The 25,077-nt window shown below is 44.7% G+C and overlaps 1 protein-coding gene across 1 annotated transcript in view; it reads right to left on the bottom strand.

Annotated features, from left to right (window-relative positions):
- Positions 1-12,376, bottom strand: part of FAT3 (FAT atypical cadherin 3) — a 419,039-nt gene extending 406,663 nt beyond the window's left edge. Inside the window, 1 exon segment of the mRNA XM_055802271.1 lies at positions 12,229-12,376. The gene's annotated coding sequence lies outside the window, so the exon portion shown is untranslated.
- Positions 12,377-25,077: the final 12,701 nt, after the last annotated feature.

The following is a 25,077-nucleotide window of genomic DNA, read 5'->3' on the forward strand; positions in this document are numbered from 1 at the left end:
GTCTACCTGAAAATCTGAATCTTTTTTCTCTAGAGAAATACCACTTAAGTACTTTTATGCTGTTAGTAACTGTCTCTTACGGGAAAGTGAAGAATAGGAGGGTAATCTTGAGTTAAATCAACATGCACAGCATCCTAACAGACACTACTTACTTTGTTACTGCTGCAGAGCTGGGCCAAGCTAACGCAATGCAAAGTCAAGGATGCAGCCAGGGCTTGCACTGCTGGAGGTGCTCAGGAGCAGCAAGGCAATAAACTGGGATTTCCTCTTCGCTCCCTTCCCTTATGTACTCCTTGCTATACACATAAATACACATTCTGCGCAAGAATGGTCCAAAACAGTGCAAATTAAATGAAATGACAAAAGGAGATCGAACCCAAAAGGCTGAAATCACAAAGATCTGTTTTTCAGAGAAAATGCAGGTGATCCTTGGTTCCAGCTGAGATAGATTAACAGGAAAAAATAGTGGCAGCAGAATACTGTGGAACAAAACATCTTAGATCCATCTCTGTGATGTTCTGATCCTAGACAAAACCAGCGAGTACATTAGATACTGGTTTAAATGGAAGTGGTTTATCAGCCAGCCTATGGCAAAAGGGAGAAGAGGGTTACACCCAATACAGAAGGAGCTTGCAAGCCTGCAGTACCACCAAACTCTACGCAGGACTGGTCTCCTCCTGGGTCCACCAGCCGCCTATATTAGATAAAAAGCTTGTACCCAAAAGAAACCATGCAACTACCTCGTAGCGTCTTCTTCCTCTTGGGTGAAACTGCTGAGCATGCTCTGCTGCTGATCAGAAACCTGAAGACAGCTGGGTCCCATATCTCACTCAATTACCAACCTTTGTGTGGCTGTGGGGCAAGTCGATTCACCTGCCTCTGCCTTGATTCCTTTCCTAAAATGGGAGTGACTAAGGATCCTATCCTTCCTCATGAAGCCTTTTGATATTTATCAGTGAAACAAACTATGTGTTTGTGAGCAGAAGCTATGTCCCCAATACATAAGTGCAACCAAGCCTCCAGAAGGGGCTGGTTCTGAAGACCAGATAGACCATACCAGGGAGCAGCAGTTCAGCAGCATTTTGACTCATTATCAGTCATTCCCATCAAACTGCTCCATAAGCTCCCTCCTTCTAAAGGTTCATCTTCTGAAACACCCACGCACTGAATACCAAGATACACTAAACGTTTTATGGGAACTCATTAGAGAAAGCTATCATAGAACAAATCAGAATTCTGTGTCTCTGCAGTACCACTGCAGGTGGAGCACAAGTCCGTCCATTTAAATTAAGTGGGAGGGCTTGTTACTAATCCCTTCCTAGGGGACACAGCTTTGGGACTTACTGCTGAGGGTGAGAAAAGCTCACCAGGCCAACACTCACATTGAAAACTGGACCCCCAGAGATTTTGCAGAGTTGAAGGCAACAAGACCTGAAGATGAGGGGCAGTAACATCTTTCTCCAAATGCATTTGTGAAATATTCCCAAACTTTAATTAAAGTTTCAGGATTTCCACTTTTCCCTTCAGCTTCTTGTTTCAGTGGGGAGAACCCCAGCACATAGACAATGATGTTAAAACAGTTCCCTTGGGGGAACAGTTGGTCTTCAGACTTATTTCTTCATTCCATAACTACTACATTATCATCTCTGGTTGATTTGAAAGTCTCAATATTACAGAAGATGCCAAACCTTTACATATTCACAATAGTCAGTGATGAAGTCTGCTCCACTCAGGGTCCAAACTCTTAGGGAGGAAAGAGTTACCAGTTTTGCAAACAGTGACAAAGCACACATTTCTTATTACCGTTGTTGTCCCAGCGACCTAGTATCAAAGTCATCTCATGAATGGCCATGGAAGAGATACTAAGAGTTAAAAAAGAATCAGTACAGGAAAGCAAGCTAGAAAAAGGCTTTTCTTTAAAATTAACAGATTAACTGATAGTTTTAAAACACACAGTCTGGTATGTTTTTAGCTTAATTCTGTGGTTTTGTTTGGCTCATGACAAAAGAGCATTACTCCAAATAAAAGGCTCTGACTGGCAATGGAAAGAAGAGACAAGTACAGTCACTGCATTTCTGCATCTAGATCTCGACAACATCCTGATTCCTCTGAGATGCACCTAGGGTTGACCTTCTGGAACAAGCAGCTGAAGTACCTCCATGTGCAAGGTATGGCATGCAACTCTGTGTGATGGTTTGTTTTAAAATCCTGCTGTGTAAATAGCAGCTGCTCAGCAATCACTTTGCAAAATGCTCTGCTCCCATCTCCACCCAGGAGACAAGCTTCAGCCTTACTACACTCATTGCATCCCACAAAGAAAAGGAAAGAACAAACCAACCAGCCACATCTCCCTTGGGAAACATGTCCAGGACTAATCCAACTGCCATTTTCACAGGATCTCAGCCCTATAACTTCTTAACAGGTATCTGAAAGGGAGATACACTCAAAGACTTGACTTTTCCTTTGGATGTGGAACTTTGCACTGGTTTTATTAAGGCACATTTGATCAAATGCCATGCCACAGGCAGCTCTGGCTTTAGAAGGCTGTTTTGATAGACCTACAGCTGAATATTACTGCAGATAAAGCTACCCGAAAATCCAGCCCTGAGCTGTGACTCCCATTACACTCAGAACTGTATAACCAAGCGAGGCCTTAAATTACAGCCCAGGCTCACATTTTGAAATATTTGTTATAGTTACCCCTGGATACTTTGCTGTGAAACTTGATCAGCATGTTGATATATGCAGAGATGAAGTCATCCAACCTCCACTGGCAGGGAAATGAACACTCACAAGAAGTCACTATTCTTTTTGTCTGAAATCCGAAGAATCAGATTCTAATCTCAGCTTCACTGCAGTGGATTGAAAACGACTCCATCAACGCCAAGAACTACTTAACCAAGAGGACAGTACAAGCCAGGACTTCTGCTAACCTTCAGCAACAACTATAGTTATGCCATCAGTACAATAAAGATAGCCCACGCATAAAGTGCACCCTGAAGGTGGCCAATCCTATTATGAATAACTTTAAAACACCTAAGAGCACCATTACTCAAACTCTGTAAGGATGCAGCACATTAACAGCCACAATCCTCAATGTACACACACACTACACAAGAACTCCCACTCCACACAGGATAATGACCTACATCGTTTCTGCTTAATGATTCCTACTAAAGCCAATGTGCATCTCCATATAACCCCTGAAGGGCATTTGCAGGAATGGCCATAAGCACAGCATGCTTAGGGCCACGACAAGCTCCTTGCCCAGCCTGCCTTCTGAACACAGCTACACACAGTTGCAAGCCCCCAGCCACCTGGGAGCACCAGCAGCCACCACCTAGACTTGAGTTCAGGAGCTACCGACTAACTGGAGGGCTGACCTCTGGCTGCTATAGAGAAGTTTTGGTCCTGACAGCAGTTTCTGAACAGCCCTCAACAGGCAGGGTTGACATACCCAACAGGACTATACAAATGAGTAATGATGTCCCAAAGACTCCAGCAACACATCAATTGGGAGACAAATTACTTTTGATGTAAAAGGCTTAGCTCTCTTCCATGCCGCCACATGGACTGAGGACATCTCACTGTGGCTGAGCACTGGGGCAAGAGCACACAAGAGATGAAAAGCAACAGAAGTGAAAAAGGTAAATTATATGCACAAGAGATCACTGCAGGATGCTTCAGATTCCCCACTCTTGCCAATGACGCTCTCGATACAGATGTGAGCCAGGCCAGCACGCTGGGCACGCTAGCCCCTTGCAGGGCATACACTGCTAGCAGACTGTGATAGATCTGTTATACCTGTAAGTGATGGAATGCTAAATGCGTTTGATAAACGCTTGGGCTAAGAAGTACTTGCACAGCAGAGAAGTTATAAAGCTAAAAGGAAATATCTCAGAAGAGTTAGCGAGAGAACTGATGTGAATTTCTGCAATAAACACGCTCCTTCAGCTTTTGTCTGCCTATCACAACAATGACTCATTCAAAGCTTCTAGGTAGTAAAACTTTTATTATTATCACCATCATCTTCATTTTTACAGATACAGCAACAACAAACCAATATCATAAGGGATGAAACATGCCCAAAGTTACCAACACTTTGATAAGAGTTGAATCTGGTTTAGTCTCAGCCGGAGACAAAGGATCTGCTTGCACATACAGTGAGCTAACAAAAAACTAAGTCTGAAAGCACATTTTAGGCTTGTCAATCTAAGAACATCAAACAAAGACATTAACTATGTTGTTGTAGCCATGATGAAAATCTCAAGTATTTAAGATGGCTTAAAAAAACCCTAAACCCAGTTAAAAGCTAATATAGCCAAAACTCCCTATCCATCTTTCTCCCTCTCCCCACTCCCCAGCCAGATATTTAGCACAGTCTGGGATCCCAAAACTTCCATGTTCCTTTACTCAGTCACCACCACCAGAAACCAGCACCTTCCCACTGTTTCTTTTCCTATCCTTTGCTATTTTACATTCCTTAACCCATGTGCAGATATAGAAGCATGCTCTACTCACTCCTCACTCAACTCGAAATCCTCTCCTCTCTTCCACTTCCTCCTTAGTCTTCCCACACTCACACCCCACTTTTTTACTGCTGAAAAAAAAGTCAGCAGTAGATCAACTGATGCTTATTAATGTTCAAGAATCATTTTAGCTGTCACTAAACAACTCCGAACAGAGGGAACCAGCACTGGGAAGGATGTTCCAGGATGCAGCTTCTGGAAAGAGCTGAGGAAGCAGAGAGAAAGAAACAAAACTCTGCATTCTGCTGCTTTAACATAGTACGCAGGTCTTCTCACCTACACCCTACTAATCCGTAGGGAATCACCAGTGTCTTCATTTCCAGCAGGGCCTCTCAGGCTCTCTCTGTCTACATTATCTGCTGGTTTGCTCCAAAGCAGAGCCCAAGCATGCACTGTGCAAGCTCACAGGACCAGGATCCCAGCACAAATCCAGCTAAACCTCACCACGTACGTTTTCCCGCAGGCAAACCACTGCCAGACACATCACGCATTGGTGAGAGTCAATGCTCAAAGCCCTGTCAGCAGCATACCCGTCTCGCCACTTTTTCCTGCACTTACGATATGGCTATAAAAGCACGCGGAATATTTGCTTATAGTCCTAATGATCTATACCACAATGCTTTCTACTAATGCAATAAACCACAGCAAAGGAGCCTTGTGGGCATCTTTAAATATTCCCTGCACAAACCATGCCGGGTAAAGAACCTCTCAAACAGATGCTGCCATGCAAAGCGGAGGGAAGCGGGCCAGCAGCTTGCTGCAGGGCAGCGAGGCAGGCTGGCCAAGCCCAGTCCAATGCACAGAAGTGATCCAAAGCATCTTTTGGAGAGAGCCGTGTCCACACATGGAAGGTCAATAGCACGACTTTAAAACCAACCTGCTCCATGAAAGCTCACAGGAATTCCAGCACTACCCAACCTCCCGGCTCCAGGCAAGCGGCACAGGTGGTGCTGGGATGCTTTACTAGTGCGCTGCTCCTTGTCTTTGAACCACCCCTTACATCACCCTCCAGCTATTCAGTATCTGTTAACATTGAAGGCTTTTGGCTACTGAATGAAAACCTCAAAAAAACCCTCCAGCTCACAATAACAATAGTAATAATTACTATTACTGTTGTTCCACCGCATCCTCTAGCTTCTTTGTCAGATGAACATTTCCTTCTGGGTAGCACAGGCTCTTTCTAGGTCCAGGCCACTACAATAATACAGACACCCACTATCAAGGGCAAAGAAGAGCAGAAAATGATATTTTTCCCAAAGTGCAAGAACAAAGAAAAAGGCTGGTCTTTTCCAAAGGAAACCAGCAATTACGCTCCCTTAAAGATCCCAATAGTGAATACTGGTGTCTGAATTTTGACTAAAAAGCATCACTGCAAGCCTCTGGAAAAATGTCCACATAAAAGCTCAGCTCTGGGTTTACTCACTGCCAGTGTATCCATCGTATGCATTGCACTGCAGTGAAAAAATCCATAAAGCTAGGTCATGCCAACACAAGCTGGCAACTCCACCTCGCATGCAATCACACCACAAAGATGCAGCCATGCAAGCAACAATTTAACTCACCTGACCACAGCATAGGCTGCTGTTATTTAATCACCACGTTGAGGATACAAATGAAAGTATTTCCAACACCATCTTTCAAAAAAAAAACCCCAAACACCAAAAAACCCACCACCCCAGACATGCAGATGTCAAAATTATTAACCAATTATTTAAATATGGAGAGTCAACAAAAAATTTCACCTGTGGCAGAACACAGAGACATTCTCTTAAAGACTATGGGTGCCAGGATTTGTTTAAGTGATATTGCACATAATCATGTTTAATATTAAAAAGATACCACTGCAACTCATCTGAGAGGAAAACTGACATTTATACTGTCATTATATGCACTTGTTACTAAATTTAATCTGCATTATCATGAGAAGTGCTCAGATGATTCGAAGGCAAAAATATAATGTATGTTCAATGTTATTTAGGAATATTAATAAGCTCCTTTATTTTAAGATGCAAAACATTAATAGTTGTTCTGAAGAGGGCTCCCTTTTAACCTTTAACATTCAAGTGGCTGTAATTTTTATCAGATTGTTTAGATTTCGATTTAGCTCAAGTCCTGAAGCTACAATTAAACTTGCAGCTACCTTCTCTCACTAGGCTTCCTCCAACAGCTGGAATAATCTTTGAAGTCTGCAAAGACACAGAAGAAATGTTATTTACAGCCAGTTTGCACAGTGCAAGCAGAGACAAGTTGTGTTGTGCATTTCCAGGGCTGGTGACAGACCATTTCTCACCAGCGCTAGAGGAAGTCATCAGAACTATTTTCCCCTCCACAGATGCTTTACAGGACCCAGCTGAGAAGCTGGAAATGCTGCAGGGCAGGATTTTAAGAGCCTTGAGGTGCCCAAAATCAACTCTCACTACAGTCAGCATTAAACGCCGCCACCACTCTACTGAAGACAAAAGTGGCCTAACTCAGACTGTTGATGGTCACCTGCCTGGGAAGCCCAATACACCTCAGGATGGGATGCTAAACACATAAAAATATGGACAATACTTTAAAAAAAAAAGTCACAGATGCCTTTTAAAGCAGATAGAAATCCACTCAGACAGTAGGGAAGGAAGGAGGATATCAGCCCACAGGAGGCACCCTGCATGTTGCTGCATCTCTCCGACTGGCTCTGCAGCCCAGGGATGGAGCAGTGGACTCTGCAGGAGCAGAGGGCAGCGTCACTGACCCCCCCGTGGCAGAGCCTGTGCTGCATTGGCACGCATGTAATGAGCAAGGCAACACTCACTGATGTCAAAGGAAGTTACATTCACGCACTGAAAGATGTACAGTTAGCAGCAGCAGCATCCAGGAGAAAGAAAGAAAATATTGTCTTCTCCCAGGCAAAGCCACTGGTGGTTTTTATGTTAACTTGCTGTAAGTGCCTGCAGGGTCCATGCTTTGATTTACTGTGGCTGACGGGCAGTACAGGCACAGACATGTTTAGGTATAATTATGGTAGTAGCCAGGCTCATATACCAAGAACAGCAGCAAAATCAACAACAGCTCAATAAGACAACAGAGAATTTTCCAACACAAACCCCTACATCCCTCACATCAAGGTCTGCTCTTGATTCGTTCAAGGAAGGGAGAAAAAAAAAGAAGGAAAAAAAAAAAAAGTGAAATCAGGAGGTACTCCCACACAGCACCAATTTCACCCCAAACTACTCTGTGTTTTGCAGTTTTCATACAAAGCTAAGCAAAAAACAAGCCAAGAACAGCCTGTTTCCCAAACCACCACATGATGCATATTCTAGTCCAGGCCCCAGTAAGTCCTGCCACCAGCTCCCAGCTCAGCTCTCAAGCTCAAGCACTGAAGACAACACAGTACTTAGGGTTTAGATACAGAGCAAAGGATATGTTAATGGTTATCATCAACTCTTTGAATGGCACATAAAGAAAACCCACAACCGAGAAGCTGGAAGCCCATGCAGATCCCAGAGCAGAGGTTTGAACAGCAGCTCAGCGGGTTTGTTCAGATCCTTCTTCACAGCACTGCCATCTTTTGCATCCCAACAGTACTAACAGTGCTCAAAACTTACTTGCCATTGACACACTCGCCCAGATTTTAGCATCACTAGTATGTGTTCAGGGTCTGATTTTATGCCTGTTATGCTATCTATAATTTTTCACACTGGGACAAAATGAGGCCTATGCACTTATCTAAATTACATGAAATTACAGGACTTTTTTGGTGTAGATGCATAAATTTTCATAGCAAACAAGCTAAGAGACACTAACAAGGTATAATTTGTAACTGTTTAAGACATTCTCCGTATATAAGTCTCTTAAACTAAGGATATAAGGATGCACATGGAAGACAGACTACTCAGTTCCACATTAGTTTATATTTTCTTTCCTCTTGTTGTCATATATGGGCAAAATACCTAAAAGTCTGGGGTACATGCCTGGTAAAAGAATGCACTGTAAAAGAAAACTGTCTGCACTGGCATTACAGACACCAAAGTGTTTCCACTGTAAAAATAAAATAAAATTTAAAAAAACCCAACTACCTCAATCCCAGTCAACACTTTTATTGTATGTTAACAACTCCTCTTCTATGCCACTGAATATAAAAAACTGAAGCAATGCATTCCTGTTGAAAGGATCAGTTTTATTACATGGCCATGACCTGGACCAGCTTTCAGCCAGCACTGATTAAATGCAAATTCTGATATTCTGCACCACACAACTTCCATGTGGTAAAAGAAGTATCAAACACTTGCCATTTGTCGCTTCCATTTCATATAAAAATTTATCTGGATGTTGGATATATGAAGTGTCTCTGAGAACAGCTCGCTAGATCACACACATACACAAAACTCACTCAGCATGCACAGGCGAAGTAGGGTTGAATTAATGAATGTACTGTTGCTTCACATATTGAATGTCTGTCACTAAACCGATAATTTGGAAATGCAGAAGCAGGGACTGTGGGATACACTGGCTGCAGCCACTGATGGCTTGCTCCACTGCAGTCTCAAGAAGCTAAGCTTGCTCAGTTCAGAGTGCTTGATCCATGTTCTTTTGGAATGGCTCAAGACAGGAGCAATGAGACAGTCAGCATGTGTCTACACTTAGAGTTTTATTTCCACTCGTATCTGCCACGATTTCCTTCCCGGGAATGCTGTGCTTGCGAAAGGCACAGCATGACATCCTAAGAGACACATATCTTCTCTGCACTAGCAGGCACAGTCTGGGTGGCAGCAGAAAAGCAAAAGCTTCCCTAGAGCATACACCAGGATTACCAAAAAGAAGGGAGCACTACTCCTGGATTGAAGCTGCGGCCCGTTGTCATCTACGGCACAACTCCCACTGAAGTCAGCGTAGCCAGAACTTCACCTCTGTCACCGCGACTGCCTGTTCTGCCTTGGGACTTCCAGCCAGCACAATAAGGGTCTTAACAGTGCCAGCAGCTTTTGTGTTATGAACTGCAGGCAGAAATAGTGAAACCCTTCGCATAAGCAACCAAATACTCATCAGACAGTTAAGAAATTTAAAATGCTGCCAAACTGTAAGGGATTCAAACCTGCATCCAGAAGTATGATGTTTCGCATTGGCACACCATGCTAAAACAAACCTTATCCTAACCAACTTTCTGTCCTTCAGAAAAACCTGACTGTAAATACAAGTGGCATGAGTGCAGTTGGCATGTGTCAGAAGACATTTGAGAACTCAGCACAGAAATACATCTGTAGTGGAACAGCAGCTACAAACTGCTCCTAACAAGCAATGGCTAAACACCCTAACTGTCTCCTAATTGCTCATTTCATTGTGTTTGACAGAATCCATCAACCAGAGTACATCAGGTCACAACAGCACAACTTCATGGTCAGAACCATGTCAATGTAACCTGGCAGAACAGAAGGCCCTCGTGTCAGAAAGAGAGCAAGCCAGCATTTAGGGAAACTGGGGGGTGGGGGTGGTGTTATAACCCACCACTATCCTGCACAGACAGGGTAACTATACAGTAATGTAACACACAGTTCAGGAAGCATCCTGCGTACCATCAGCACACAGGTATGGAGCACAGTCATTAAGATGGCAACAGATGCTATGTTAAGAATCAAGCTTAAAGAAAAAAGGCACAAAAGTAACGAAAAAGACAGTATGATTTGCTGCATCAAGGCAAGTACAGCCAACCTGCTGATTTGCTACAACACTAGCACCACCAAAGGATCAGGCAGAGTTCCCAGCCCTGCAGCACATTGGCTCCTACCTGGCTCTCTCAACACGACTCCAGTGTTTTATGAACCCAAAGATCATGCCTGTAAGCTCTTTGTCAGCAGCACTCTCCAAAGTCAAGGGGACTCTGGAGGAATCATTCCTTCTCCCCTCACATCTACCAACATTTCCTCTCCAAGTAACAAAAGTAACTTTTTGTTCAGCTGAAGGATAAGCCCTCTCTGTACATCAGCAGGAAGAAAAAAAGCCAGCCAAGAACTAACCAGCCAGGCTGTTTTGCCCTGTCCCGCTCTCCCAGCTGATGCTTATACCCCCCTCCACAACTGCTCCAGACCAGGAATAAACACCCTCAGTGAAAGCACACCGTTCGGGCAGCGACTAGGAAATAGTGCAGCACTTCAGCTCTCCGTTCCTCATAGCTCACCCTGTCCTGATTTTTAATTCCTCTGCTGAGAACTCAAACCAGATTTCATAAAGCAAAGCATTTACTAAATGACAGATAAGTTAAAATGCCTGTGCAGAAAACATTTTTTTCTTTCTTTCTGCTGGATGGAGATTGGCTAAGGATCCGCGAAACCCTGATCAAACGATGCACCTCTCTAAGCCTGTCTGACAGCACTGCAAAGGGAAAGCAAATGAGTAAGAAGGAAAGCATTCGTTTCCTCAAGTCTCTTGCTTTTAACCAACCTTGATGTTTTATTGCCTGTGCTGGGATGCTAGCGCCGACTTCCCCTTATGTCCCATTTACTTACATTTATTTTAATTGGATCTAGGACTAAGGACACTCGGCAACCCTTAATCCTCCCAACAACAAAGCAAGGGCACGAAGCCACCACGAGCAATAACCAAAAAACCAAAATCAAAACCAAAACCCTATAAAAAGGCACCCAGTGGTGCGTTTTTCAGGGCAGCGCGGCTCTCTGTTCCTCCTGCAAATAATCCAGTGCGGTTCAAAAAGTGGGCAGAAGAGGCTGGATTATTTCCTTGAAAAGCAGAAGTTAGAGCCGAGAGAGCCACGTTTAATCCATCCCCAGCCGGAGCAGGTTCTCTCCAAGCGGCTCCCCACGCGTGCACCCCCCAGACACGCACCGGGCCCTGCACACACGCACACTCACGGACACACACCCACCGCCGCTCACACACCGTCCCAGCTGCGGGCGTCCCGGGGACGCTGAGGCTGTCCCAGGGCAGCGCGGCGGGGACGGGGACCGGGACCCTCCTGCCGCTGCCCCGCGGGGCCCGGAGCGACCACCCGCGGCCGGGGCACCCCGGCTGCTCCCCACGCTGCCCCCCTGCGCCCCCGCCCCGGGGCAGGGCGCTCCCCCAGTGCCAGCCAGTGTCCCCGAGCCTGCAAACGGGAAGGGCAAGGCGCGCCCTCCCTTCTGAAAACATTCGAAAAAAAAAAAAAACCCGAACCCAACCAACATACATAGATAGATAAAAATACGAACAAGCAGGTCCTCCGGTAACATCCCTCTCTCCCCAGCCCAAGCAGCTGCAAGCCGGTCCCCGCGCTGAGCCAAGAGCAACTGCAGCTGAAGAGCAGCGACAGACACGCACAGCCCCTCTTCCCCTCGCCCGCTCCCTGCGACAGAAAAAAAAAAAATAATAAAAGCGGTGAGGAAAAAAATTTAAAAAATGAAAACACAGCTCCTGCCTGCCTGCCAGCTGAAAGGCAGCGCGAAGCGGGGAGCGAGCCCAGCGCAGCCGCTGCACCTTGCAGGGCGAAGTGGGAGCGCGCCCGGCCGCCGGCGGGGAAGGGCGGGGGGGGCGGCAGCGGGACGCGGCGGCAGCGCCGGGCTCCGCTCCCCCGGCGCTGCGGTGCGGGGGCGGCCGCGGCGGAGCCCCCGCGGCAGAAGTTTCCCCAAGTGGCGGCCGCAGCCCCCGCGGCCCCCGCGCACCGCCGGCTTTGGAAAGTTTCTCCGCCATCCCCTCCGCGCCCCGCTCCCGAGCCGCGGCGGGTACGCACCGGCCGGCTCAGCTCCGGGCGCTGCCCTGCGGCCTCCCGCGCCGGGTCTCCATGCCGCTCCCGACGCCGCTGGTGGCTGCGGCGGGGAGCGAGGGGAGAGGGGGCGATCCCCGCCGGGCCGCCGCGCCGAGCACAGCGCAGCCTGCCGGGAGCGCGCCCCGCACCGCCTCCCGGCCCGCGGGGAGGGACCGACGGCGGCCGCCCGCCCGGCCCCGCCCGCCGCGGGGCTCCCACCGCCCCGGGCCCGGCGAGGCGCGGAGCCGCTCCCGGAAAGTCGCCCCCCGCCGACCCCCCGGGGACTCGGCCAAGGTCACCCGCCCCGCACAGGCGCCGGGTCGCCCGGTGCTCCCCCCCGCTTCCCTCGGGGGTCCCTGCCTGGCGGGCGGTGCTGGCCCTGTGCCCCCCGGCTGCCTCCCCCGGGCCGCCCCGGCCCTGCGCGGCTGCCCCTGCACCCCGAGCGGCGGCGGCGGGGGGAGCCGGGTACCCCGCGCCGGGTCAGCGCCGCGGCGGGCGCCTGGGTGCCAGCGCCGTTGCCGCTTGCCTGGAAGCACGTTACGGCGAGCTGGGTCTGTGATGGTGTGACACTCCGCGGCGAAAGCTACACCTGCGCTCCCTTTGGCTTCACTAGCGAGGAAATGCATGTAGTGCCTTCGGCGTCTTTGAACTGATGCCCAAGTTCCCAGCCTGCCTGTTTTAATAGGATGTTGTGATGAGGCACCTGTTTGATCATCCCTTCGGTTCCTTCTCAAACAGTGGAGCCCAGGCCCCTGCCTGACCAGGTATCTTGTTCAAGAGAAAAAGAGAGATCACTTTCACATCCTTTTTCTTTTTTTTTTCTTTTTTTTTTTTTTTTTTAAACAATGCCTGCCTTCAGCTATATTCCTCCTCTGCAAGGGCTTTGAAGTGCTGGTAATTTTGTTTCTTTTCTAGTCTGCTGCTCTTTCACCTTGCCCGTACCTCCCACTTTGCTGCTGGTCACAGCTGCTAAACCAAAGTACAGGTAAGAAGGTCCCCGTGAGGGCTGGCAGGGTAGTGCCCTTCACCGATCTTGTAAAACACTCACATGCCCCGGTCAATCTGCTGCTGTAATTTAGTGTGAAGGTGAAAAAACAAATGAGCGAACAAAACCAACCAGCAGCTCCGCGCTAATCACAGGGAGCAGGGTAATAATCACAAAGCAGGAGGCTGTGGTCTGCACTGTGAGAAAGGAGAAGGAAAATAAATACAAAACCTGCTTGTAAAATTTACGAGCTGAAATTAAAAGTTCTGCAATGGAAATGTGTAACAAATAACCAGCTTTGTCTAAAAGCTACACTGAAGTTAATGATTTTATTCCTGCCACCTGGCTGCATTGGTCATGGAAGGTGATCTTGTGCGAGTCACCTTTTCTAGCAAGTTATTACCAATTGCATTAAAAAGCTATGCAGAAGTCACAAGAAAAGATCAGAGCCTCACTGTGTCACTCACTAAATAAACACAGTGAGGAGATGTCCTCTTCCAAAAAGCTCATAATCCGCATCGACAAGACAAATTTAGAGTGGGAGGAAAAGTATGATGCTGCAGATGGTGCTGAGAAAGAAACCGATTTGCCCAAGGTCATGCAGGAAGTCTGTGGCAGAGCCAAGAACTAAACACAACTCTCCTGAAACCTGGTCTAAAAATAGTGCTTGATACTTGCACATGAACTCCAGAAAACACACATTACATAGATAATCATCTTTTGTCCAGTATTTTGGAGGTACTGGGCTCCATTTCATTGTAATTTTCAACTGCGCTGATAACTGAACGGTCACTTTCTAAATTTAAACCACATTATTTGAAAGTCCTCTATCCAGAAATTCATATCCTGGAACAAAAGGCACTAACAGATAGCATCTGGGCCAACGCAGATGCTTTCCCAGTGTGTCTGCTTCTGCTACCCCCTTCCTAAGGGGAACCAGAAGGGTGTCCAAATCTGCACCTTTGTCTTGGGAGGGGGAGATCTTGCTCCTCACAGTGTTTTCCTGAGGCTCCAAGGAGCTGCATTGTCTGTACCCACGCTCTGCCTCGTAGCAGTACCCCAGATTTGATCCCATATTCCACCATCTCCTGTTGAGCCCCATTAAAATATTCCCTGGAATACAGCTTTCTTTGGCTCTTATGGCAAACCTGTCTCAGGTCTCGGGAGGTGCCATCTTTGTGTCCCCTTCCTATTCCGGCTCTCTCTTCCTGGTTTTCTTAGCCAATGCAGAGGCGTTTCTTTCGATGCAAAATCCACATGACTGGATAGCAGCAGTAACACCATGTTGCACCCTTCAGGCACCCTCACTTGTCACTTAGGAAAGCTATTTACACATGCATTTAGTTAATGCTACAATGTATAAATGCTAATGAGTACTAGTAGAAGTAGATAATGCAGTTTTCCTTATTAATCAACCATACCAGCATGGTAATGATTTCTGTTGTTCTTGTGGAGCTTCCTCCAGCAGGGAGTGAGCTCTGTTGATTAGCTAGCCCATTTTGCATGTATGTAACATTTTTGTTCATCTGTAACAATCTCATTACCGTATTTTTTTCCTCAAGGAGGTGAGCAGTTCCCAACTTACGCCTAAGGAGTAACTAGGGCAGAAGGAATCATGTTGTCTCCTGTCATGGATTAACCCCGTCCGGCAACCAAGCACCACGCAGCCACTCGCTCACTCCCCCTCACCCAGAGGGATGGGGAGGAGGATTGGAAAGGAATGTAAAACTCAAGGGTTGAGATAAGAACAATTTAATAGGGAAAGCAAAAGCCGCGCACCCAAGCAAAGCAAAGCAAGGAATCCATTCCCCACTTCCCTGGGCAGGCAGGTGTTCGGCCATCCCCAGGGCAGCCGGGCTCCATCACACGTAACGGTTACTCGGGAAGACAAATGCCATAATGCCAAATGTCCCCCCTTCCTTCTTCTTCCCCCAGTTTATATACTCAGCATGATGTCATATGGTATGGAATATCCCTTTGGCTAGCTTGGATCACCTGTCCTGGCCATGTCCCCTCCCAATTTCTTGTTCCACTCCAGCCCTCTCACTGGCAGGGCCCAAGAAACCAAAAAGTCATTGATTTTAGTATAAACATCACCCAGCAACAACTAAAAACATGAGTGTCCTGTCAACCTTGTTCTCACATCAGAGCCAAAACACAGCACTGCACTAACTACTAAGAAGAGAATTAACTCTATCCCAGCTGAAACCAGGACATCTCCCATGTATCAGAACCAGTCATGTATCTGTCAGGTTCAGTAGAATTTACACCACTGCAGAAGAGGACTGGGAGCAGGATGGAGGTGCCCCAAATCAGGTAGCAAGTCAGGGATGGCCAGGAGCAAAGCAAGCTCTTAGCTTCACACCTCAGTATAATTTGCTATTTTGCAGCAGGCCTTTAAAGGTAAACAGCTTCAACGACTAATGGAAAGACGGTAACTATCGTGTCTGATTAATAATGCCATCATGCTCTACAGACACAGACCAGGAAACAGCTTTTAGGTTCCCATATTGTGAGTAGTGAGAAGAATTTCTTCTCGTTTTCCTGCCAAGATGATCAGATTAAAGAAGATGTGAGCAAACCACTGCAACAACAGAGTATTTCACTTTCTCTTAACTCAGTAATTTACACTGAAATGATCATAAATAATTCAGCTAGTATAAATAAAAATAAATCCAGGCAGAAAGAAAAGGTTTTCCCAAAGATTCAGGGTTCAGAAGACAGTAAGGCAGGTTTTAGACCTGATGTTAGCTGAACCAGTAGTGAGCTATTGAAGCTGAATCTCAGCATATGATCATAAATTATGAAACATTGACATTTCACTTTGAATTAATGCAAAGGGCTATTTATACGCTCTTTTAGAGACAGTTTCCTCAGCAAATTAATACACTTTTTCCTTCACCAGGCCAAATGTTAGCAACACTGCTATTTTTCAAAGTATCAGACTATTTGCATATTGAAAATGTTTTAATGCTATCTGTCCCCCAGGGCTGCTGTGTGAGTTACTTTGAAAAGGTAATCAGTCATAATTCACTGGCTCCTTGATCCAATATCTAACGATTCAAAATACTTCTGATGATTTTTAGTGTGAGAGGTTGCTTGTTATCAGGGAATTGCTTTCTGTCTGTAGGGCCACAGGTCACCAGCATGGAAAAAGGCATTCAGTGGGCTGCGACTGCCTTTCTGGACTTGCTACCAGTAAAAGGTCTGGATAGCAGAGAGCAGGGGAAGAACTAGGCATGAGCACGTAACAAAAATATTCACTATAATTGCCTGAAATTTGAACTTTGGATGTGATTACATATCAAAACATCAGTTTTTTGTGTATATGTACTGGGAATGATTTTCTCTCTGTTTTTGCTTTCTTTTTTTTCGTTTGTTTTTTTTTTAAAAGGGAAAATTTTAACACTCCAAAGTGACTTTTTGTGAGACTATGTTCTATAGATCAGTGTTGTAGCTGTCATTTCAGTGAAGCACTGGTTAAGAACGTGCTTAAATACGGAATGGTTTGACCTCCAAACAGTGCTTAAGTGCTTCACTAAACTGGGGTTTAAAATAATTAAAATAATTATTTGATGTGTCATCTGAACGATACAAAAATCTTTAGGCACTGTTAGCAAATTCCATGTGCTTCGGATCCATCATTTTGAATAAGATACACTGGTGTCTCCTGCTCAGAGCCTTTTCTTTATCTCAGAGATAAGATCTGAATCAGAAGTGCCTCAAGACTGATGTGAACAGATCACAGTCCCATATCCCACAGGTGGGTTTCTCTCCAACAGATTCCCTGTAGAGAGGCAGTCTCCTGGTCATACCAAGGACTTCTGTACAAATTTCGTGCAGCTTTTTTGTCTCTTCTTACTTCTTGTGGCAGTGGGCAACACTACCACAGTGTTAAGAAAGTTAAAAAGTAGTGACAGTGCTCGTAGACTTCTCTACAAACGTGATGTGGCAGCACAGACAGCTCAGTGGTGGCGACACCAGAGATTTGCTTCGAGGCCTTTCTTTGCTTTTCCTCAAAAAGCAAGTCCTACACAAATGTTATTCAAGGGCATTGCATGGCACTGCTTTGCAGGAAGGTCAGCACAGAGGGGTTTGCAACCTGCAGGTGCTAGCACAGGAATAATTAACAGGATAGGCAGAGCAGACAGCTTATCGCTAGCTAGCGGTGCCATTTGACAAGGAAAATCTCCCGTTAATGCAGGAAGCATGGCATCAGGCGTTTACCACATCTCTCCATCTCATTTAGACACCGTGATGAGATCACACATCGACAAATGTGACAGTGCATATCGAAGTATTTCTCTTGTATTATGCCAGATTATACCTTGCAGCACAAAACTACAAGCATTTCTAGCAGCCAAATGTCAGAGCTCTGACTTAAACTCACAGAGTGAGGTTATCCTGCATGGAAGAGAAACATTCCAGCTGGTGCATCTGCTATTTCCACCATTTGAAGGATACAGTAATATTTGTGAAGGACTGGGTCAGCTTTGATTGTTTAACTTTGATTATTTAAGTTTGCTTTTCTCTTTGCTCCGTTTCACTCAGCCCACCTGTAGCCTGGTCTTGTTTGAGCCTGACTGAGTGTAGCGCTGACTCCAAGAGGAGTGGATCAAATCCACAGCTTCCCTTCGCAGGGAACAGATCTGCCAGTCAAAGAAGATTGTGGTGTCATCAATGAGCTGGAGGTAAGTCACAGGAGGTGATGCTGAGACGCTTACCCTCCATCGGGGTAATAAGCTGCATTTGACAGCTTGATCTAACACATCAAATCCCTCTCACAGAAGATTGAGAGCAGGGGTCTGTGGCTTTATTTTATTTTGTTGAAATGGATCTGAAAGGAAGGAAGTGCTGTGTGGAGCCAGAAGTTTCCCATTTGTCTCGGTTCTGCCAGTGAGTTTCTAGGTAGCCCTTGACCTCTACCTTAATCTCCTTGAGTTTGATTTCCCGTTTTGAAAAACTAAAGAGACAGTCACCGTGGATCATAAGACAAGGAAAGATAATCTTTTTGTGCATTTAACAGTTGGATTGCAGTTTGATTCCCCATTCTGCTATTTGTATCTTGTGAGACTTTGGAGAAATCATGGATTATCTCTGTGCCTCAGTTTTTCTGTCTGTGATACAAAACCAGAAACACTTCTGGTCTGCCTCCTGTTTTTAGATACATAAACATACCTATTGTTATTTTTTTTACCGTGATTTACCTTCTAGAGGTCTGACTTTGACTGAGGTTCTTTAATTTTAATGACAGGGTGTGATAAGTAGTGCTGAGATTCCTCCTTGGAGCACACTGAAGTCAATGGAAAGATGCTGCAGGAGTATGTTATGTTAGTTCATATGCAAGAAAGAATAAAATGAAAACTACTTGATTTTATAAAAATTGTGAAAGATCCTGCAACCACGGAGTAGAAAGCCCTAAGGATTCAGCACACTGTGCAGCATAAGGGAAGGACTGACCTTACCCACAATAGTTTTGTATAGCTTTTCTGTTCATTGTACCAAGAACTGGCTCCAGTAAACGTTTAAACATATGCTTAACTTGATAGACAAGAGTGGCTTTTTGACTTCAATTTTAATGCACATTTAAGCTTAAGCATGGCTGTTTGTGGGGTGGGGATTTAGTATGGGATTCCCTGGTCCTTTACACACATGATTTCATTAGGTGTTGTCTGTTTCTGTATCACTGCCTTAGGGCATGTGCCAAGCCCAGCTGAAGTCAAGGAGAATCTCTACAGATTTTGATGGCAGTTGGACTGAACTCTTTATAGGGAACAAAACCAGATTTTGTGGAACATGAAAGTAAGAAAAAATCCTCCTAAACTTGTGGGATGAAATACTCATTTCCTGTTTTAGGACTAGAGACTTTATAAATCAAGATTCTAACCAGAGCAAACTTTTACCAGCTGTACTATAAGCTGCTGAAAATAACAGGAAAGTATAACATACTCTTAGCAAACCCTTAATTTTAACTGAGCAGAAGGCATTGCTTGGCTGTGCGTAACAGTTCAGCAGGAGGTAACGATCATGTTTATTTGGATTCACAGGTACTTTTGCTGTTGTATGCTTTCATGGTACCTGGTTTAAAAAAAAAAAATCTATAAAGAATATATTTACAAATGCCAGCTTATCTGTGGTTTCATGCCATAGCTGTCATCTCACATGAGGTGAGATGACTTTCAGTTGCCATGCCAAGCCATCCTAGCTTAATTTATATCACAGCTCCAGTTTCTGCTGTTGGCGTCAGCTTGTAATAGAGTTACAGGATTAAAAACTTGTCATTCCTGAAAGCCTTCTTAGTAATAAGCAGAGCTTGAGACGCAAATTTGAGTCCTGTTTGATTGCATTGTTATTCTCCCTCTTTTGGTGGCCACATTAATGACAGGTGGTCAGGTGCAATTCATACTTCCAATGCTGGCTTTGCATGCTGCCCTCTGCTTCCAGCTGAATCATCCCCTCACCACAATCCCTGGTGCTTGCACTCGGTAAGATAACAAACAGAAATGATGGAAAGCAAGGAGAAAAGACACGATAGAGGAGAGAGGGGAAAGGGAAAAAAATAGCTATCTGCTGGTCCAAGAACATCCAGTATGCCAGTGGTGGATGACTTCAGTAAAGACAGGTAAGAATAGTCAACTGTCTAATAGGACATAAAAAGGAAACTAGAGACCATAAAGGATGAAAGAACAGCTGAAATGAAAGGATAAAATGTGATAAAAGTCAATCAAGTATAGCATTGCTAACCTGGAACATCATTGTGTTTGGAGTACTGGTACCTGCTGCGCGCCTGCTGCCTCACAGCTCCTCAAGGTACCAACTGGACCTGAGAAGTCAGAAGATCCAGCTTTGGAAAGCCTCTGTTTTTTTACTGATACCCTTTTCCCACTTTCCTGGAGATAGCTGCAAAGGTTACTGTCACTACCAATTACACACCCAGAAGGTTAGTCTTTGCTTGGGGGTGAAAGGAAGATCCAAAGGAGTACCAAAGATGTTTAGGAATGCCTAATTATAGGTGCTGAAAGTTTTGAAGGGCTATTTGCAACAACTAGAAAGGGACCTGGTTAATTGTTGGCTGTTCAATACTGCTGAAAATCAGGAAGCTCTATCATTTCCTTGTGTCTGGGAAACTGAATCACAGTTGCAACTCTTATCCTGGGGCCACAAGGGCAGAAATGGATTCTCTGGTTTCTATTAAGATGCAAATTGAGATCTTTTCCACTTTACAGAAGTGATGGTATCTCTTTGTAGAGTGAATTAATTGGTATCCAGTAAGTCTGTTTCAATCTTTTTCTTCTCTCTTGCAACATATTTTTATAAGTCTTACAGGAATTTAATATCTTTCAGGTCCCTATCCTTCTAAACAGGGATTCAGAATTTTTGGGAGCAGACTGACTGACAGAGGCAGGCAGACACAGTGTGACCACACGAGGCGTTTCCTCAGCAAACCAAACTGCCAACATAAAAAGCTCAAAGGGAGCACTGCATTGAGACCTTACCTGGGAGACCCTTGGTGGGTTTGACATTTGTGATTTACAGCTAACGAAGATAGGGGCCCTGGCTGAAATAATTTTGCTTTGGGTCCTCAGCCAGCGGTGAAACTGCTGTGATCTTCAGTGAGACCAAGCCTTTGTCTTTTGGTTCCCATAGAAAAAAACTTCTTATCATAGAGCACTTGGCCAAACCCATATTAAATGCAATGTTACAAGAGGCTCTGCATCGCAAACCACAGAAAACAGCAGCTCTTCCCTTTTCCCCCATTCAAATACGCCTCACCCAGCCATTCCTCTAGAGACCACACAACCCAAGACTCTCATCCCACCCGTCAGAGGTCCCATTCTCTTTCCTCACCAGCACCTTTTCAGACAGAAAGGCGTTTCAACCTGGGCAGGCTGTGTAATGGCATTATGGCTATTTCTGTCTGATGGAACAGGTAGCAACCCACGGGAAAGGCATCCCTTGAAAGTAGCATCAGCTTCTGCATTATATTTAGGAGACTACCTCACAAAATGACCCAAGAATCTCAATATAATGAACGTGTTTTAATGCAAACAGCAATCCTATTCCTAGTAGCAAAATTTCAAGCCTTTTTAACATCTTTGTTACACTCTGCTGTTGCTCCATATATTCCACAGGGCTTCTGGAGCCATTAGGGTGTGTGACATGCATACAATAAGGATGTCAAGCTACTCTTATTTCATGTATGTCAATTAATTGCTGGGATTAACTACACTAGAGAGAAACAGCAAGGAGAAGTGGAGAGAACCAACTAAAAGCAAGCTTAGGACAGCAGGAAACAAGAGGAGAGGGGAGAGGTAGGTTATACAGCGTGGTCAGACAGAGAAAGCCCAACAGATTTTACCAGAATCCCAAGGCAAAATCTGAGACTGACCCTCTGGACTGCAGGATTCATCGTATTGTTATGGTCTGTTTCACCACCTTATTGCCATTTCATCTGCTGCTTGAAAGGCTTGAACGTGACAAGGAAATCTCCTGAACTAAACTAATAAAAAGGTGAAAAAAAAAATCTATATATTTGTTTTAGTAAGCATAAATTTCATGGGAGAAATACTAGACCAATCTTCATTGGAGATCAATCATTTGATAAAATGCCACACTTCATTTATGCGTTGCAGCAAGAACCAGGGAGCTGCAAGCCTGAACCCAACGAGATGCTGGTGGGATTCAGCAGCCTGGCTCTGAGTGTGTCTGTCTTCTGATATTTTGCAGAGAGAGGCAAGAAACACCCTAACAGATGATGAGGGAATAACTTGTGGACAGAAAGTTTCTTCTGGATAACTCCAGACAGTCATTGATTGGCTTCTGCCCTAAGGCATTACAGTTTATATCCCTAATATCTTTTTATATTGCCTAATAAAACTGTTGGCTGTTGCCATTACATGGGTAATGGACATTTATATAAAACTCTTTATGAGCTGTAGATGGAGATCATCCTCTTCACCACACACATGGAACCACCTCTGGAGTGAAATGCAGTAGCTGTTTAATACCCTGGCACTATTAATAAAACCCAGTTACATTAAAGACAAAGAATGACTCCTCATCAAGTTGTGGCTACGTAAGTAATTTAGAAAACCAGATTTTCCTTCTCCCAGAAGAGGTTAGACCAACACAGGCCCTTTCTGTGCTTCCTGGAAGTCATTACCTCTGGGCAGTTCAGGTTTCTGTTGTACGTTGCCTTTAGAAAGAGAGAAAACCATGGCATTTCAAGTGCACCATGGAGGAGTTCCTCTCCCAGGGTCATCTGCTGCATTTTGAGAGGGACAGCAGATTCCAGCATCTGCAGAACTAATCCAAACATGCTTCTTCAGTGAGTTTTGATGTAGAAAAAAAAATAATAAAATGCCTGCTTGAACACATTTGCCTTTAGTCATTTAGTATTTTGTACTCTTTGTCACTTGAAATAATTTTCTGTGTTTTCCTTTTAATTTTGCGGTTGGAGATCACAAGAAATTATTCCTCTAGGAATGAAGAAAAGTAATTGCTGAAACTAAAAGTGATAACTGATTGCCATTTCCTTTCCCAGAACCATTGTTCAAAAGACAACAGTGAAACAGAACTACAGAAGCTCTGAAGTCCTTGGTCTTGTCAAGGGAAAGGACAGTCTGAAAGAGATGTACATAGCTAAAATGTAAAAAAAAAAATAAAAAAGGCAATTCAGGCAGTATGTGCGAAGACTCTACCTAACATTTCAAGACTTTGAGAAGACAACAATTTCTAGCATCTTTGGTTTACGCAGTATATAACATTTGATGCAAAAATCTGTTTAAAAAAATAAATTGATTTTTTCCTCTCATTGCTATTGTATACTTAATACTATCCAGCACTCATAAAGATTTCTATCTTTGAAAGATGATAATTAGTTAAAAGCAAATTACTAAATTAATCTCCATAATCTCCCAAGGATAAGTATTCCCTTCCTACAGCATTTGGGGTAACGGAGAACAGAGCTTAAGTGGATTGCTGAGGGCTTCCCATACCTGAGCTTGCCTTAGAACAGTGGAAGCCTTGTCTCATGAGTTTTCCTTCTAAAAAGGTGGAGGTGTGTTGTAGCCGTACCGTTAATTTCCCTGTTTTTCTTAAATATATGCCATCATTATAACATATCTTACCCATTTGTGTTAATCAGATCTAAAACATTAACTTTTGCAGAGGTATTAAAGCTTCACCAAAAAGCACTCATGGATATTACAGAGTAACATCAAAATTAACACGGAAGCAATTTAGTCCCCATTTAAATGCCTTCAGCAAAGGATTAAGATTTTCCCATCACCACTCCAGCACTTTCTTACATACTCCTCCCCTTACTTACTGTGCTATTTACCTTTTTAACATAAAAAAAGCAATGCTGGGAATCTTCCCTTTTTGTTCCCGATAGTTTCATCATTCAATTAAAACCAGAAATTGCCAGTGTATTTATCAATGCATGGCTTATGCTTTTCTCTAGATATTACCTATAATATCCAGATGACTTGGCATTTGCAAAGCTTCCCCACCTCCAGGGCAAAGCCTGAAAATAAATGCTGATAAGAGAAGGATTATGAATGGGGAGGGCAGCATTCGTTAATATATCCCAATCAAGCCTGATGAGAAAGCCTTGCATATTGATGCTGTGGATTAGCAATGAAATAGGATAAAACAAATATTTTCCTGCTGGTAAAGGTGATAGTGCTGAAAAAGCTGAGGGCATTTTGGCTTGTAGCAAATCAGCTCCTCTCCTCTTGCAGTGCAGCAGGTGAGAGGAAATTTCCTACTGACAGATTACAAGAGATGGTGTAGGTGGAAGTGAACAGCAAATGTAACCATCAACACATTTCAACCAAAAAGGCAATCAACATCAGCTTGGTACGTGCACCCGTGCCCCTTTAGACAGCAGAACATGCATTTTTTAAATTTTTGCAGGTGGCATTTCATGTGACATGTTGATCCAATTTACCCGCTGCTGGGTCACTCGTGGTTTTTTGTTGTGGATTTTTTTTTTAAACCAGTACTGCTTGTGTGGTGAATTTGTGATGTGTCAGAAAGTTACATCTGCTTGGAGTCTCTTGCCAATGGAAAGAAGGTAAAATGAACTAGCTGAAGCGAGCATCAGATGCCAGGGTGCCCTGGTCCGGAAGGTAAGAGCACTCTGGGCTCAGAGGGACTCAGAGCACATACTAAAGCCTGGTCTTGGAGACAAAACAAGAGCCTTTTGTTGTTTTTTTCTCCTAGGAACCCTTTAAATCAGGTTAGCATGGATGATGGGGGAAGCACAGACTGGGAGTACTGAGATGGCAAGTGTCTCAGGGAGAGCTAGAGACTGGATTGGGACAAATAAAGGGGAAGTGTTGCAGTGCTTTCCAGACTATCAAGCTACAACAAGGTCTTTTACCATCTTATACCAGCACACTCTTCACGCCAGTCCTTCTGCTGCCTTCTCCTCACCTCATCCAGGGCACGTGTTCCCTCTCCTCTTTCTGCTTCTTCCTGCACCTTATCTACATCGGCCAACCCACCACCCCTGAAGCCAGCCCACAGCTGTATATTATCAATGATAATTAACCCAGCTGCATTCTTCTACAGGGAAGGTGCAGTCAGGGGTATAGTCCTGCCTGGCACAAGAGAGGAAATGGAGGGATGTCATGGCAGGAAGGGAGTGGGAGAAGCAATGGATGCAGGAAGGCTGGAGCCCACCTCAAGGAGAAGGTGACCATATAGAAGAGGAAGTAAGGTTTAGTCAGTACCTGGACATGTTAATGGGGAGGAACCCTGTCACCTTACTGTTTGAACTGGACATCATCTACACCTACAAGCATTTCTTGAAATCTGAGCACCATAATTTTGAGCTGATT

Source organism: Falco peregrinus, chromosome 4 (assembly GCF_023634155.1).
Source record: "Falco peregrinus isolate bFalPer1 chromosome 4, bFalPer1.pri, whole genome shotgun sequence".
Classification (NCBI taxonomy): Eukaryota; Metazoa; Chordata; class Aves; order Falconiformes; family Falconidae; genus Falco; species Falco peregrinus.